Here is a 14,855-nt window from a genome sequence, read left to right on the forward strand (position 1 = left end):
ATTTCCCGTGTTCAATGAACAGGTGAATCAAATGACTAAATACGAGTAATACGGTGTTAGGATGCTTTGTTAGAGATATGTCCTCACATCTTAAGCACTAACTTTGGGATATTTTTTCCTGTTATGGATATAGATTCTAATGCCAATATTCTTTGCTTCGCCCTCAAACACGGTTACGTCGTAAGATATATTAGCAAGGACAGCGAGCTCTGATAGTACCATGTGTCTAAGAGAGAGTTATTCAAAATAAGTACAGCCAGTGTGAACATCAAATAACTCAGGTTCCGGCCTACATATACATTGTATTTATCAATTATACACGCATACGTATGTAGGAAATACCTGTAAAATACAATCATACCACGTATAAACGTACATAGACACAAACATTAATAAGACAGACATAGACATTCTATATTTGCTGTAATCTACATGTATATATACCGGGACACCCTGGAGAAATACAATGCTTTCGTATTGCCTTGTGAAGGGCTAGACTGAGAGTGCTTGGGTAGAAATCGTGTGGCGGAAAAAATGCTACACATATCTGTCATTTGATTGGTCAGTGTCTTCTCATTCATACGTCACATGCACAGACTCACTATTTACATTTGTTACATATTCCTCCCCCTGCACTGAAACGGCTCGTGACATTTCATATATCAATTATACACTTGTATAGCAGAAGGAATATGTACTCATAATCATGAATAATTGGTTATCACACATGAAATTAAGTTAAGGTATTCAAAATCCAAATAATTCAACTCCATGACATTTCAAAGTAAAACATCACTGAAATTCAAACTCGTGATCAAATCAATTCATATCCACATTAAAATGGAAATGTATTTCAACCTCCTCTGGATTAAAGAAAGATTTGAATTTATGATACCCAACTGTATGAAAAGCAAAACACATTGCTTCTTCATGAAATGACAAAATGAGAATTATCATGACAGAAATTTCGCAACTGCCTGATAATGAGGATAGTGAGAATGTATCATTACCTAAAGTAGGATATGAAATTGAGGTAACTGTTTACATGTAAGCTATGTATAATTTTTTTATTTGTTTCCGTGTACGGAATAAAAACAAGTTGACGGCATAAAAACACGAAAATGCGAATAAAACACAATTGTTTACCTAACTACTGGTTGAGTGAATGATTCAGTGTCGATTTGGTTCTTTTCTGGTTTGGGTAGACCGTCTTGGAACTGGGTCTGGCGAAGGTGCCTGTCGTGAACTCATGTTGCTGGTCCTGGTAAAGATAACTGTGTTTTCTCTAGGTGCTGAAAATTCAAGACTGTGATGATCCGCGGACTGTAGCATGGAAAAAACATCATATTTATGCAAAGAAGAAGACACTTCTGAATTAGTAATACTATCACTATCACTACCATTGTCCGAGTTCTTCGGTAAATCCCAAGATTTCCTAACTATATTTCTAGAAACAGGATTGTCATCTTCTGAAGACTCTGTAACAGTCTCGGATTCATGATAATACTGTTTTCTTCGTAACCCTTCTCTTCTTACTAAGTACACGTGTGATTTTGTCTGGTGTGACCTGGTCTGAAGTAATTTCAGGAATATGATTGAATGGTAACAGCATCTTTCGATAAAGGGTTCTGAAATTCCTCCCTTTTGTTTCTTTAACTTTAAACATCGGGATATCTGGATCAGGCATACTATGAACTGTGGAGATGTCTGACTCTCATTTGTCGGCTAATTTGTGTTTTCCCTGTATTCCAACTTTCCTCACAAGGACTCTGTCTCCGATTTCAATTCTTGAAAAACATATTGACTCTTGTTCTTTTCAACAATCCGTTTCGCCCTCAGCCGAAGCTGTTACAAAAGCAGTCGTCATCCTATCTTTCAATTTAGATACATATGTATGATGATCACAATCTTGACAGTTACATGTAGGATTCATCCAAAAAATACCTCAATGGGCAGTCTGGGATGCCAAGCCGAACATCAAGACGTGGGGTGGTTACCCAGTAGAATCATTCTTGGTAGCATAGTAGGCTTGAACAAGTGGTGCTACATGCGTCATGGATGATATTCCTTCCATATCATGCCGCCAGTTCCTTACGCTCAAATTTACAAACAAAGGAATAGATGCCATCAACATAAGCAACATTCTCCGTCATAAAAGGGTTGAGTCGTTTATTCCAACTTATTTCAAGTTCAAGTCTACACCTTGTATTTCCTACAACTATACTTCTACTATTGCATCCAAACTTTTTAATTATAAACAAACTTTGCAGTGCCTAGATATAGACCATTTTATACGTAATCCACAAACGTGTTCTTGTTCTTCATCTTTTTTCAACTATAGTCCAGCTGGAAATGTCATTACTGGCGATGTTGATATAGTTGAAAATGAGAATCTCAAATCACTTATTCTAAAAAGTCCTAAATACAGAGAACCTCGGTCTTTTAATTGGCGACAGCACTTCATCTCTATTATGAATTCTGTCGAAGATTATGCCAGACGATGGGCTAAATATGAAAGAGAAGAACTTAATACATTGTCGGAATGGGTTAAACGCATAAGAGGAATATTAAAATCCCGCATTATACACATGAAAACAAAAGTACGTACCATTTATCCTTCTGTGTTGAGTAAACCAGAAGTGATAAAAGAATTAGATAGGTTACATGAGGAATATGTTTTGGTTCCAGCTGACAAAGCTTGTAACAACATTGTCTTTGTTTGTAAGGCTCATTATTACATCTGTATTTTAAACGAACTTTGCATTAATTCCACTTTTGGTAATCGTACTTATACTCCAACTGCCCTTTCAAAAGATGAAATTCTTCAAAACCATGCTTCAGTTTTAGACACATTTATTATCCCAGTCAATGGGTCGAATGAATATGAGTTACCGTACCTATACTGGATTCCTAAACTACATGAAAACCCTTACAAAGATACATTGCTGGATCCAGTAAGTGCTTTACCAAGCCCTTATCTTATCTTTGCTCTTCACAAAAATATTAACAGATGTGAAGGAGAAACTTCAAACTTACTGTGCGACTACATAAGCCCGAAGTGGTGTTAATCAAATGTGGATTCTAAAAAATTCTACAGAACTTTTAGTAAACCTATGACTTTTCAACATTATACACGACCATTCCTCACGATAAATTAAAGACTAGACTTTTTGACTTCATAGACAGTTGCTTCGTCAACAAAAATGGATATCTAGTGATCAGTCATCCAAAAACTTACTTTGTTAAACACCACTCTGATTCCACGCACAAGTACTCTGAAGTTAAAATAAAAAATATGCTAGAGTTTCTCATTTACAATATCTTCGTGGTATTTGGTGATTAGGTCTTCCAACAGTCTGTTGGAATTCCCATGGGCACGAATTGTGCTCCTTTGTTAGCTGACCTGTTTCTATATTCATATGAAGCAGAATTTATTAAAAAAAAAACTTCTACGTGAGAAGAAAAAATCTCTTGCTGTGTCCTTCAATTCGACAATTAGATGTATCGACGACGCTTTGTCTATTAACAATAATAACTCATTTACATGTCGATTCGATATATCCCTGTCAGCTCGAAATAAAAGACACCACAGAGTCGTCCACTTCTGCTTCATACTTAGATATTTTATTGAAAGTAGACATTAATGGCAAACTGACAACTCAACTGTATGACAAACGGGATGATTTCAGCTTCTCCATCGTCAACTTCCCACATTTATGTAGCAATATTCCATTATCACCTGCAGATGGTGTTTATATCTCTCAACTGATTCGATACACAGGAGCTTGTTCTGCGTATAGTCAGTTTATAAATCGAGACAAGCTACATGTACTGACAAACAAGTTGATGATACAAGTGTTTCAACAGTCTCGACTGAAGTAAGCATTTCACAAATTTTATGGTCGTTATAACGATCTAGTTCGTCAATACAACTTATCATTGGGTGAAATGATGTCTGACGTGTTTCATACCGATTGTTAGGTTGGCATACTGATTTTGACTACGGATAACTCCGTTTACTTGATCAGGATATAGGTCTCACGGCGGATGTGACCGGTCGACAGGGGATGTTTACTCCTCCTAGGCACCTGATCCCACCTCTGGTGTGTCCAGGGGTCCGTGTTTGCCCAACTATCTATTTTGTATTGATTTTAGAAGTTATGAGATTGATCACTGTTCGTTATCTTCACCTTTTTTAAGAGTTGTCCCAGGCTAGTTGATTACACATGTAGTAGTTGTGCGAGGGACAGACATCAGCAGAAATGCACGCGACTTCTCAAATCTTATTTTACAGAATGAACCGAATGAATGCTCGTGCCGGCACATAATGAATGTTCTCTCAATAAAGACAATGTAGCTTAAAAAATGAATATGGCGGCAACTGAAGCAAAGGATATAATTTTGAAAAGTGTATTCAAAGAACATTTAGATCTCCGCGTTGCTTCAGTATTGATGGTGTGATGTGTAATTAAACTTACGAAATGGAATGCGATCGTTGAGTCTTTTGATTTCTCCGAGAATCGTAGATGTAGATGATGGCGGTTAATGGAAAACATTCCTTGATACATCATATATTCGTTGGAGCAATTGCTATTTTGAATATGATATCACCTATTTGAATTGGTGATGGCACATACTGAATTTGAATAGCACACTTGGCATGAGGTGGCCTTCATCAGAATCTAATAGCTTAATGTTGATTGAACCGTTTCCTACAATAACAATAATTCAATGAACTGATCAGTGTTTATCTAGATGTATTACCTGTAGTATATGATATCGATACAATGTAATAGACATGTATATACTCACAACTCCTTCATATCGGGTCCGTGGGGTTAGAATAGGTCCTCAGTACCCCTAATCTCGGCTGGGATTCGGCTTGGATGAGTATTTGGACTGACGCCTTCACCGAATCTTGGAGCAGTCCTTCATAATTCATGTCTGGAAATTTACTTTCAGCTTTGGTCGGTTCTAGCAATTGAAGTGCACTAAGGTGACACTGCTGTGATTCGGTAAAGGCGTCAGTCCAAATATTCAGACAAACCGAATCTCAGTCGAGATTACAGTACCCCTTGCTTGTCGTAAGAGGCGACTAAATGGGGCGGTCTTTCGGATGAGACTGCAAAAAACGAGGCTCCGTGTCACAGCAGGTGTGGCACGATAAAAATCCCTCCCTGCTCAAAGGCCGTAAGCACCGAGCATAGACCTAAATTTTGCAGCACTTCGCCGTTAATGGTGACGTTTCCATATGAGTGAAAAATTCTCGAGCGTGACGTTAAACAATATACAACCAACCTTCATGTCGTTTACTTTTGAAATAATTTTCATAAACAAATAAGATTTTCAGTATATGTTTGCATTTGAATTTTTGATCAACCTGCACTTCTTTTTAAACATCTGTGCTAGATGAACCTTAAGATGTAAGTAATCAAAATTTGGATTTAAGTCTATTCTCAGTTTATGGTCTTGGGGCCAGCTCTCTCACCTGGAAAACAATTCTTTAGAATGTTACGCACTTTCGGTGGAAAAAAAGCTATGGTTCCTGGGGGTGCTATGCTCCACCAAACTGATAAAACATAAACCCTTTGTTAGCATATTGTTATACTTCTCAAAAAGAAAAAGTATCAACATTTTGATGATAATTATCATGCATTCAGCAAGATTGGAAATTCACTAGTAAGAATGTGTTATACTTAAGCCGTACATTTTCTCAAGTGGTGCCATGGTGCAACAAGATATGACGTAATCCCTTAACAGACGTCTGGCAGGTTAATCAGATGTGTGGAAGTTAATTCCCGGAATAATGAATTACATTCTTTACTTTTCCATTAGTAATGAAATAAACAATTCGAATGAGTGAATTAAAAGCAAACCACTTATGAACCAGAACTCTGAATTCTCTCACAATGATAAATGTTCAGTACATGTTGAATATATAGATACTAGCAAGAAATGTTAGTTGTCTTCTACATTTACATTCGATATCTTTACCAATTGAAACTATATCCATTTCCTCATGGATGCGTATGAATTTTGAAATGCAAGTTCTCAAAGCGCGCTTTATGTTTCACCATAAACCGTAACCTATGATATCATGGCTGGAGCACGGCAAATAGTACATTCTTACACACCAGAGTCTCTGACAACGTTTCCCCTCCGTTTGCAGGGCGTCAAGTTGTCGCATCAATAGGATACTAAGTATCACTCTGATTTATCGTGCTACATTTATTAGGCCAGTAAGATGCAGAGATGCGTGCTTTGTACACCATATGGCAGTAAGATTGTGTGAATGTATGATCATAAATTTGCGTCACCACATACACATTTAATACGATTAAAACAATCGCTTGGTCGATGATGTACGTCATGTTTGTTTACCAAGTACTTTACCTCACTTGAGATTCCATAAGTCACAGAATTAATACGGATTAATTATACGCATCTGAACATTGAAAGCAGTGACTATCTCTTAGGTGACTGTAAGTGATGTTTTATTCATAAAATTTACCAACAGAGTTCAAAGAAGCGAAATTGTTTATCATCATCATAAATTTTGTTACTTTTTTTTCAGTTATTTTTCTCTCTCCAAATATTTCTTCTATAAAAGTTAAATTTCATGGTTTTAGTTTTTTTCTCTCTATAGATAGGCGGGTGCTAATATGTTACGTTATAGAAAGACGGCCGTGATTATCTGCAGACCTACATCAAAAATTAAAAAAAACTTCATTTTATGTGTATATACTAGTACTCAAAGCCTCATCTTTATACATAGAATTGCGATTTTTACATATATTTAATCACGATTTCGATAAATAACGTAAATTTTCTCTCTTTATCACATGTTTTTCTCCATTATTTTCAATATTCATTTGTTTGTATTTTTTTTCTTTGCTTTCACTTTGTTTCATTTTATTTCATTCTAATGTTGTTTTTTTTTGGGGGGGGGGGTAGTATATTCATGTTTCATTCTAAAAAGCAAAGTAAATAATTTGTCGTATGAAATGTGCAAGTTTAAAATGCATAGGATTAACAAATTCAACGAACGAGTTCTTACTATTTCTCATTTCATTTTTTCAGGGGATACTAGTATTATCTAAAATATGCACTGGGCACTTAATCTGTCTGAATGAACTTTAGGAAAAGACTGCATTACTGCTGGGAAAACAAAAGTTTTAATATAAAGTCATGGAAGCTTCTAAAAGGTTTTCTTTACACAGTAATGGAAACTTTTCATGTCCCTAAAATAGTTTTGATGGTTTACCAAGAAGTATAGCAGCAAAATTGACACTTGTGTTAATGAATTTTCTTGTTACATTCTCTCCAGACGAAGTTTGGGAACCTATTGTTTCTTCCTGCGCAAGCATGGCCTCATTTTTCATGGTTAAGGAGAATTAGACGATTTTAAAATCACCATAACTTTCTTAGGAATAATCGAAGCATTACGAAATTCATATTTTAGGTAAAGTATACGTATGCTCGTTGAATGACACGAAGAAAAGTGCTGAATCATCCTCACGTGCACCAAGCTGTATGCACATGCATTTTTCTTTCATTTCTATGGTACCATAACTTTGATAAAAGAAGGAAATTAAATGAAATTTTGCTGTAATTCTATTATACACACACACACACACACACACACACACACATATATATATATATATATATATATATATATATATATATATATATATGAACAAAATCTCCTTAAGTAATTAAATTCGCGCATGCGTGAATGAACGTGCATAATAATTTTCACCATCTAAAATTTAGTATCGATTTATAACAGATGTAGTTTTCAATGAAAGGTTTTTTTAAATTCATGTTGTAGGTATAATTTTAGACTCAGGATTGATCGGTTTCCATTTCAATACGAACCATTGAGCTCGGGCGCTCAAAATTACCGACAAGCATGCGCATGCCCGTTTGATTGGATAATGCTCAAGTTTGTGTAAGTATCTTACAAATGAAGGAAATAAAGTGAATATCAAACCGTTTGTAATATATCATACGTGTCGATTGAATGATTCAATTGTACTCACTCAAACAAATAGAACCACTTTGGATTGATTGATTGATTGAATATTGTTTAACGTCCCTCTCGAGAATATTTCACTCAAATGGAGGCGTCACCACTGCCAGTGAAGGGCTGCAACATTTTGGCCTATGCTCGGCGCCTACGGCCTTTGAACAGGGAGGGGTCTTTATCGTGCCACACCTGTTGTGACACGGGACCTCGGTTTTTGCGTGAAGATCATCCGAAGGACCGCCCCATTTAGTCGCCTTCTACGACCAAATGGAAGGAACATTTGGAGAACATTTGTAACGGCCCCGTTATAATCAATACTGGCTATTATTATTATTATATGTGTTATTATCATCAAGGAATCCGATTCAATGCACACCGAATATTTAGTTGTTTGAGTGATCTGACTTGATTGACGTCTTCAAGGGTTTGATTGTCAGATTGCCTCGAATCACTTAAGTTTGAGTTTTCTTAAATTTGAGTTTAAGTAAAATCTCAGACTGTAGTCTTAAGTTTTGATTAGCTGCGGAGCTGTAGCTCTTTGGAAAAAAACATTGGGACGGATCTGATCTGTACTAATATTTTTTCAGAGAGCTAAACCAGCATCTATTGTTAAAATGCGTATACGTTTTGAAGGAATTAAACATACAGTTATATTTGGTTTTAGTACACTTTCAACGTATAAATAATTGTGATAATCTTAACGATGTTTTTTTTTTTAAGTTCTCTATGAAATTAGTGTGGCTAAATCTAAATACAAACTTTACAATTAACAAATAAAACCTACATGAATAAGAAATTTAAGTTAAACAGATAAATTGAAAATTTACAAATGCCATATAAAATCAAAACTTACATAACCCAGTAACTGTACATTGTAAATTCAAAATACATCACGCAATGTCACACAGCTAAAATCAAAATTTACGATTACCCGTACATGGCTAAATTCAAATTTACATTTACCAGTACTCAGCTAAATTCAAAATTTACAAATATTGAATATTAGATAAATGAAAAGCTATAGTTACCCAGTGAATTAAAATCTTACATGTACATGTATATTGAGTAAAATTTACATCACTCAATAAATTCAAGATTTACTATTACTAAAATAAATTCAAAATTACATGTGCAAAATAAAAAATTTAGAGAAACCTTGTGAATTTAAATTTTGTAATTGACCAGTCAATTTAGAATTTATACTGTAACGTCGAAACTTATAACTGGACAATGCGCTTAATTAATAATCATCCATCTTTTGGAGAACCATCGAAAATGAAGTATTTGTAAATACTTTTAGAATACACAACTCATTGTAAATTAGAATTGGTGGCAATATACGCTGATGGAAACGATCCGGGATAATATGAAAATGTTCTTTATCTGTAAAGACTTTTATCCCGTGTAACAGTACTGTCTCAACAACCGAGACGCATATTCGTGACAAGCAGAGAGTCGTCATTACGTGTACATGCATTATAAACCTGAATCTTAATGTTTTATCAAATGATTACTAGAATTAAGACAACGAGGTTTGTATCTGGTTTACTTATTTTAGTTTATAACTATGTTTTAATGGGTGTAATTGATATGCATTTTTCATGAAGGAAATATGAATGCAAAATGTATGTTGTGTATAACGTGCAGAGGAATATATCTAAAACTTTCTGGAGCTTTCTGGGCTTTTAAAGATTTGAAGGTAAGATTGCAAATGTATAAGTACCACACACAGTGTACAATCAACTAATTTAGTAATGGGATTCAAACTCATCTATACACATACACAGTTATAGAATTGGGTTCAAGGGTTCATAAGTGTTTTAATTGCTACACAGATTAACTGGCCACTTGTGGCCAAGCTTGTCGGAAGAGATTGCAGTCATATTGGGGGTCGTTGAGGCTGAGAGAGGAAGTGTCACGCATTGGAGCATCTTCAAGACGTAATATATGCGCATACTTTTATGATATAACTATATGACCTTATATCATTTGACCGCGGAGCATTTTATCGATGTTTGTGACCTAATCATAAATCAATACATTCACTGCTTCTCAAAGGTCAAGGATAAAGATTTTAAACAGCTATCGACTATAAAGTTACATGTACATATGTGGGCTGTTGCATAAATGAAATCTAATCATTAATTATAGTACACGTGTAGATTGCAATATATAGAATTTTTTTAGGACAACCTTCTGGTTTAAAAACACATTGTTGTAAGGTGATAATGGGCCACCTGTAGATGGTACTCGTACAATCGTCCTCATAAACCATCTGTTTTCAAATTTGTACAATTATTAAGTGTTCATAATGTACACGAACTTTGTAATTTAGGGAAATATTTATGTCTTGCACTTAAGTTGCGAGAAAACCCTGTTTAAGTCACTCTCCGTTGCTTGCTTGAATTAGTACACTGCCATACAATGTCATTTTTATGTACATGTATTTATGAAATTGATGTGATAAGACATATGTCTTAAGCAATAAAGAATATAATAAAATATACTAGTATGATAATCTGTGTTTTCCACGAGTCTTCTCTGCTGTTTCCCCAAAGATTGTAACAGTAGTCCAAAGTTTGTTGAAAAGGGTACTTATCACAAATGTTAATACATGAATTTAAAAAAGCACACACCCTAAAATGCTGCCTAATAAGTAGATATGTTATAAGTGTCAGCTACACAAAAAGTACACACAACCCTAAATATGCATGTATTATATCTGCCATAATTCTACAGAGCAGCACACAAAAATATGCATGTATCAATAGAAAATACATGCGACTAGAAAGTTACTGGCAAAAGAGATAGGGTAAAAATTGAAACAACGCTACATGTACCAAATTGAGAATATCCATCCAATGTGGTGCAGATAATGCATGGTGATTGGACATAACAATTTATTATACACAATAAAAGGATAGATTTGAATTTTGTCCACTGACTTTTCAAGTAATTATTATATTTCAAGTCGCAAAATCTGTGATTATAAACGCACTGAAAAGTTTTTCATAAATTTCATAACTTGAAGCAGGTCAAAGTTGGATATTTTGATTAATAATGAACGTTAGCATAATATGTATACTTGTAGTTAAAATCATATATTTCAAAAGAAGTTTCTGCTTCTATAAAATTAAACAACTATACATAAATTATATTTTTTTTCCTTTTAATTTTCTGTTACTTTGTTACAGTGATGTTACTGTTGATGGTAGTTGGATTTGATGACGTCAATGGCGAAATGACCGGGGTCGGTCAACAGTTCATCACTGCGGCTTGGCTTGGTCTCACGTAAATTCAGATAACAATTTCCAGCCTGTTTTCCTGTTTACCGTTGATGTTGCTTGTCTGACCAGATTTGGACTAGTTCGTGCGCTGTTCATACTAACATCATCGTTAAATCTAGTAATAGTACAATAGCTTAACAACTGCGTAGAAGTCACCCCTGTGCTCATACATGTGCGTTTATAACTTATTATTCAGTCTCTGATAATATTCAAATATAATGAAACTTATTATTTTTGTTTGACTATAGAAAAATACTTGATGAAGACATGTCCATCAACGCTAAAGTAAACATACAGATTAAAAAAAAAAACACGACTGGCAACAATATTCATTTATTATCTATTGAAAATAGTAAGTTAAATTCATTATACTTTGTTAAAAAGTTACTTACTGAAATTAACATTTCTTGAACACAATCAACAGTTTCGATGACGATATCGCTAATGGTCTCAAAGTGTATATGGTGGTCCCGTTACTACAGGTAAAAATCTGATTGCCCCGTTACTACAGGTAAAAATCTGATGGCCCCGTTACTGCATGTAATAATCTGATGGCCCCGTTACTACAGGTAAAAAATCTGATTGTCCCGTTACTGCATGTAATAATCTGATTGCCCCGTTACTACAGGTAAAAATCTGATGGCCCCGTTACTACACGTCTAAAATCGGATGTCCCCGTTACTACATGTAAAAATCTGATGAACCCGCTACTACTTGTAAAAATCTGATGGCCCCGTTACTACATGTGAAAATCTGATGGCCCCGTTACTACATGTAATAATCTGATGACCCCGTTACTACATATAAAAATCTGATGGCCCCAATACTACATGCAAAAATCTTATGGTTCTGTTTGAGAATCATGTATCATCTATTGTGAAAGCATGCCACTTTCATGTTAGCAATATTGGTCGAATTCGCTATTTCATAACTACTGAAGCGTACAAGACTCTTGTCAATGCACTCTTTACATCAAAACCTGATTATGCGAACTCTTTTCTATTTGGAATCAACAAGACCACACTGACCGTTTACAGAAGATACAGAACACCGTAGCCAGGCTTGTGTCGAGGACAACGACACAGGATCATATTTCCCCAGTCTTAGCGCAACTGCATTGGCTTCCAGTGCAGTATCGTCCACAATACGAAATCATTGTGTTTACCTTCTGCGCGCTGACAGGATGTGTTTCCGAATGTCTACAAAAACTCATTGAAGTGTATTCCTCATCTCGACCACTAAGATCTGAAACATCACCGAGACTCACTGTGCCCAAAATTCGCACAAAGTTTCTAAATTTCCTTAATGTTTTATTTTGTTGATTTCTAATACTTTGCATAGTGCTCGACATTAAAAAACCCGTTAGCTATTGATCATAATTATAGTGTTTTATTTTGATGATTTTGCAGATATAAGATCTTATGCCATTTAACTTCATTTCATTGTGTTTTATTCCTCTTCCTGCTCTTATAAATTTAAAGCGCCTTGGAGTAATTTGTTTTATATAAGACGCTATATAAATTTTATCATTATTATATTACTAAATGTATAAAATCTGATGGCCCCGTTACTACATGTATAAAATCTGATGGCCCCGTTACTACATGTAAAAATCTGATGGTCCCGTTACTACATGTATAATATCTGATGGTCCCGTTACTACATGTATAATATCTGATGGCCCCGTTACTACATGTATAATATCTGATGGCCCCTTTAGTACATGTATAAAATCTAATGGCCCCGTTACTAGTTGTAAAAATCTGATGGCCCCGTTACTACATGTAATAATCTGATGGCCCCGTTACTACATGTATAAAATCTGATGGCCCCGTTACTACTTGTAAAAATCTGATGGCCCCGTTACTACATGTAAAAATCTGATGGCCCCGTTACTATATGTTTAAAATCTGATGGCCCCGTTACTGCATGTAAAAATGTGGTAGTCACACTATATGTAAAAACGTGATAGTCCCGCTTTATGTACGAAAGATATGATGGTCCCGTTACTATATATAAAAACCTCATGGTCTCGTTTCTACATGTATAATATCTGAAGATCCCGTTCTGTTATTGAATTTATAAAACCGGATGATGCTGTTATTACATGTATCAAATCTGAAGGTCCCGCTGTTACATGTATAAATATGTTACTACACGTGTCAAAACCTGTATAATGAACCCGTTACTACATGTGTCAAATACCTGTATAAGGAACCGTTACTATACGTGTCAAATACCTATATAAGGAACCCGTTACTGCATGTGTCAAATACCTGTATAAGGAACCCGTTACTACATGTGTCAAATACCTATATAATGAACCCGTTACTACATGTGTCAAATACCTGTATAAGGAACCGTTACTATACGTGTCAAATACCTATATAAGGAACCCGTTACTGCATGTGTCAAATACCTGTATAAGGAACCCGTTACTACATGTGTCAAATACCTGTATAATGAACCCGTTACTACATGTGTCAAATACCTGTATAATGAACCCGTTACTGCATGTGTCAAATACCTGTATAATGAACCCCTTACTACATGTGTCAAAACCTGTATAATGAACCCCTTACTACATGTGTCAAATACCTGTATAAGGAACCGTTACTATACGTGTCAAATACCTGTATAATGAACCCGTTACTACAAGTGTCAAATACCTGTATATTGAACCCGTTACTACATGTGTCAAATATCTGTATAAGGAACCGTTACTATACGTGTCAAATACCTGTATATTGAACCCGTTACTGCATGTGTCAAATACCTGTATAATGAACCCGTTACTACATGTGTCAAATACCTGTATAAGGAACCGTTACTATACGTGTCAAATACCTGTATATTGAACCCGTTACTGCATGTGTCAAATACCTGTATAATGAACCCGTTACTACATGTGTCAAATACCTGTATAAGGAACCGTTACTATACGTGTCAAATACCTGTATAATGAACCCGTTACTGCATGTGTCAAATACCTGTATAATGAACCCGTTACTACATGTGTCAAATACCTGTATAAGGAACCGTTACTATACGTGTCAAATACCTGTATATTGAACCCGTTACTGCATGTGTCAAATACCTGTATAAGGAACCCGTTACTACATGTGTCAAATACCTGTATAAGGAACCCGTTACTACATGTGTCAAATACCTATATAAGGAACCCGTTACTACATGTGTCAAATACCTGTATAAGGAACCCGTTACTATATGTGTCAAATCTGGTTGTCTCTGTTCCAAGATGACAACACATTCCAGACACACAGTGTAAACATTTATTTCGTTTTGATAAAACAGGATTGAATGACATTAGATGGAAATCTCAGAAGTTTTCGTTGTGCAGATCGCACAGTATGTTCTGGAATGGAGGGGTTGTGCGTTGTCATTAGTCGTCTTGCACACCATGGTAGTCGTCTAGAGGACTTATCGCCGCTGTTTGGAAGAACAAAATACGAATTGTCCAACATATTCAATCCAACTCTTGATTACATATACGACAAATATTAGCATCTTCTTTA

The 14,855-nt window shown here is 35.4% G+C and overlaps 1 long non-coding RNA gene across 1 annotated transcript; it reads left to right on the plus strand.

The window, feature by feature from the left end:
* Window positions 1-9,533: 9,533 nt before the first annotated feature.
* On the plus strand, window positions 9,534-11,642 carry LOC130046986 (uncharacterized). The gene is made up of 3 exons (XR_008796077.1): window positions 9,534-9,731; window positions 9,868-9,972; window positions 11,227-11,642. It is a non-coding gene; the product is annotated as an uncharacterized LOC130046986 (long non-coding RNA).
* Window positions 11,643-14,855: the final 3,213 nt, after the last annotated feature.

Source organism: Ostrea edulis, chromosome 6 (genome assembly GCF_947568905.1).
Source record: "Ostrea edulis chromosome 6, xbOstEdul1.1, whole genome shotgun sequence".
Taxonomy (NCBI): Eukaryota; Metazoa; Mollusca; class Bivalvia; order Ostreida; family Ostreidae; genus Ostrea; species Ostrea edulis.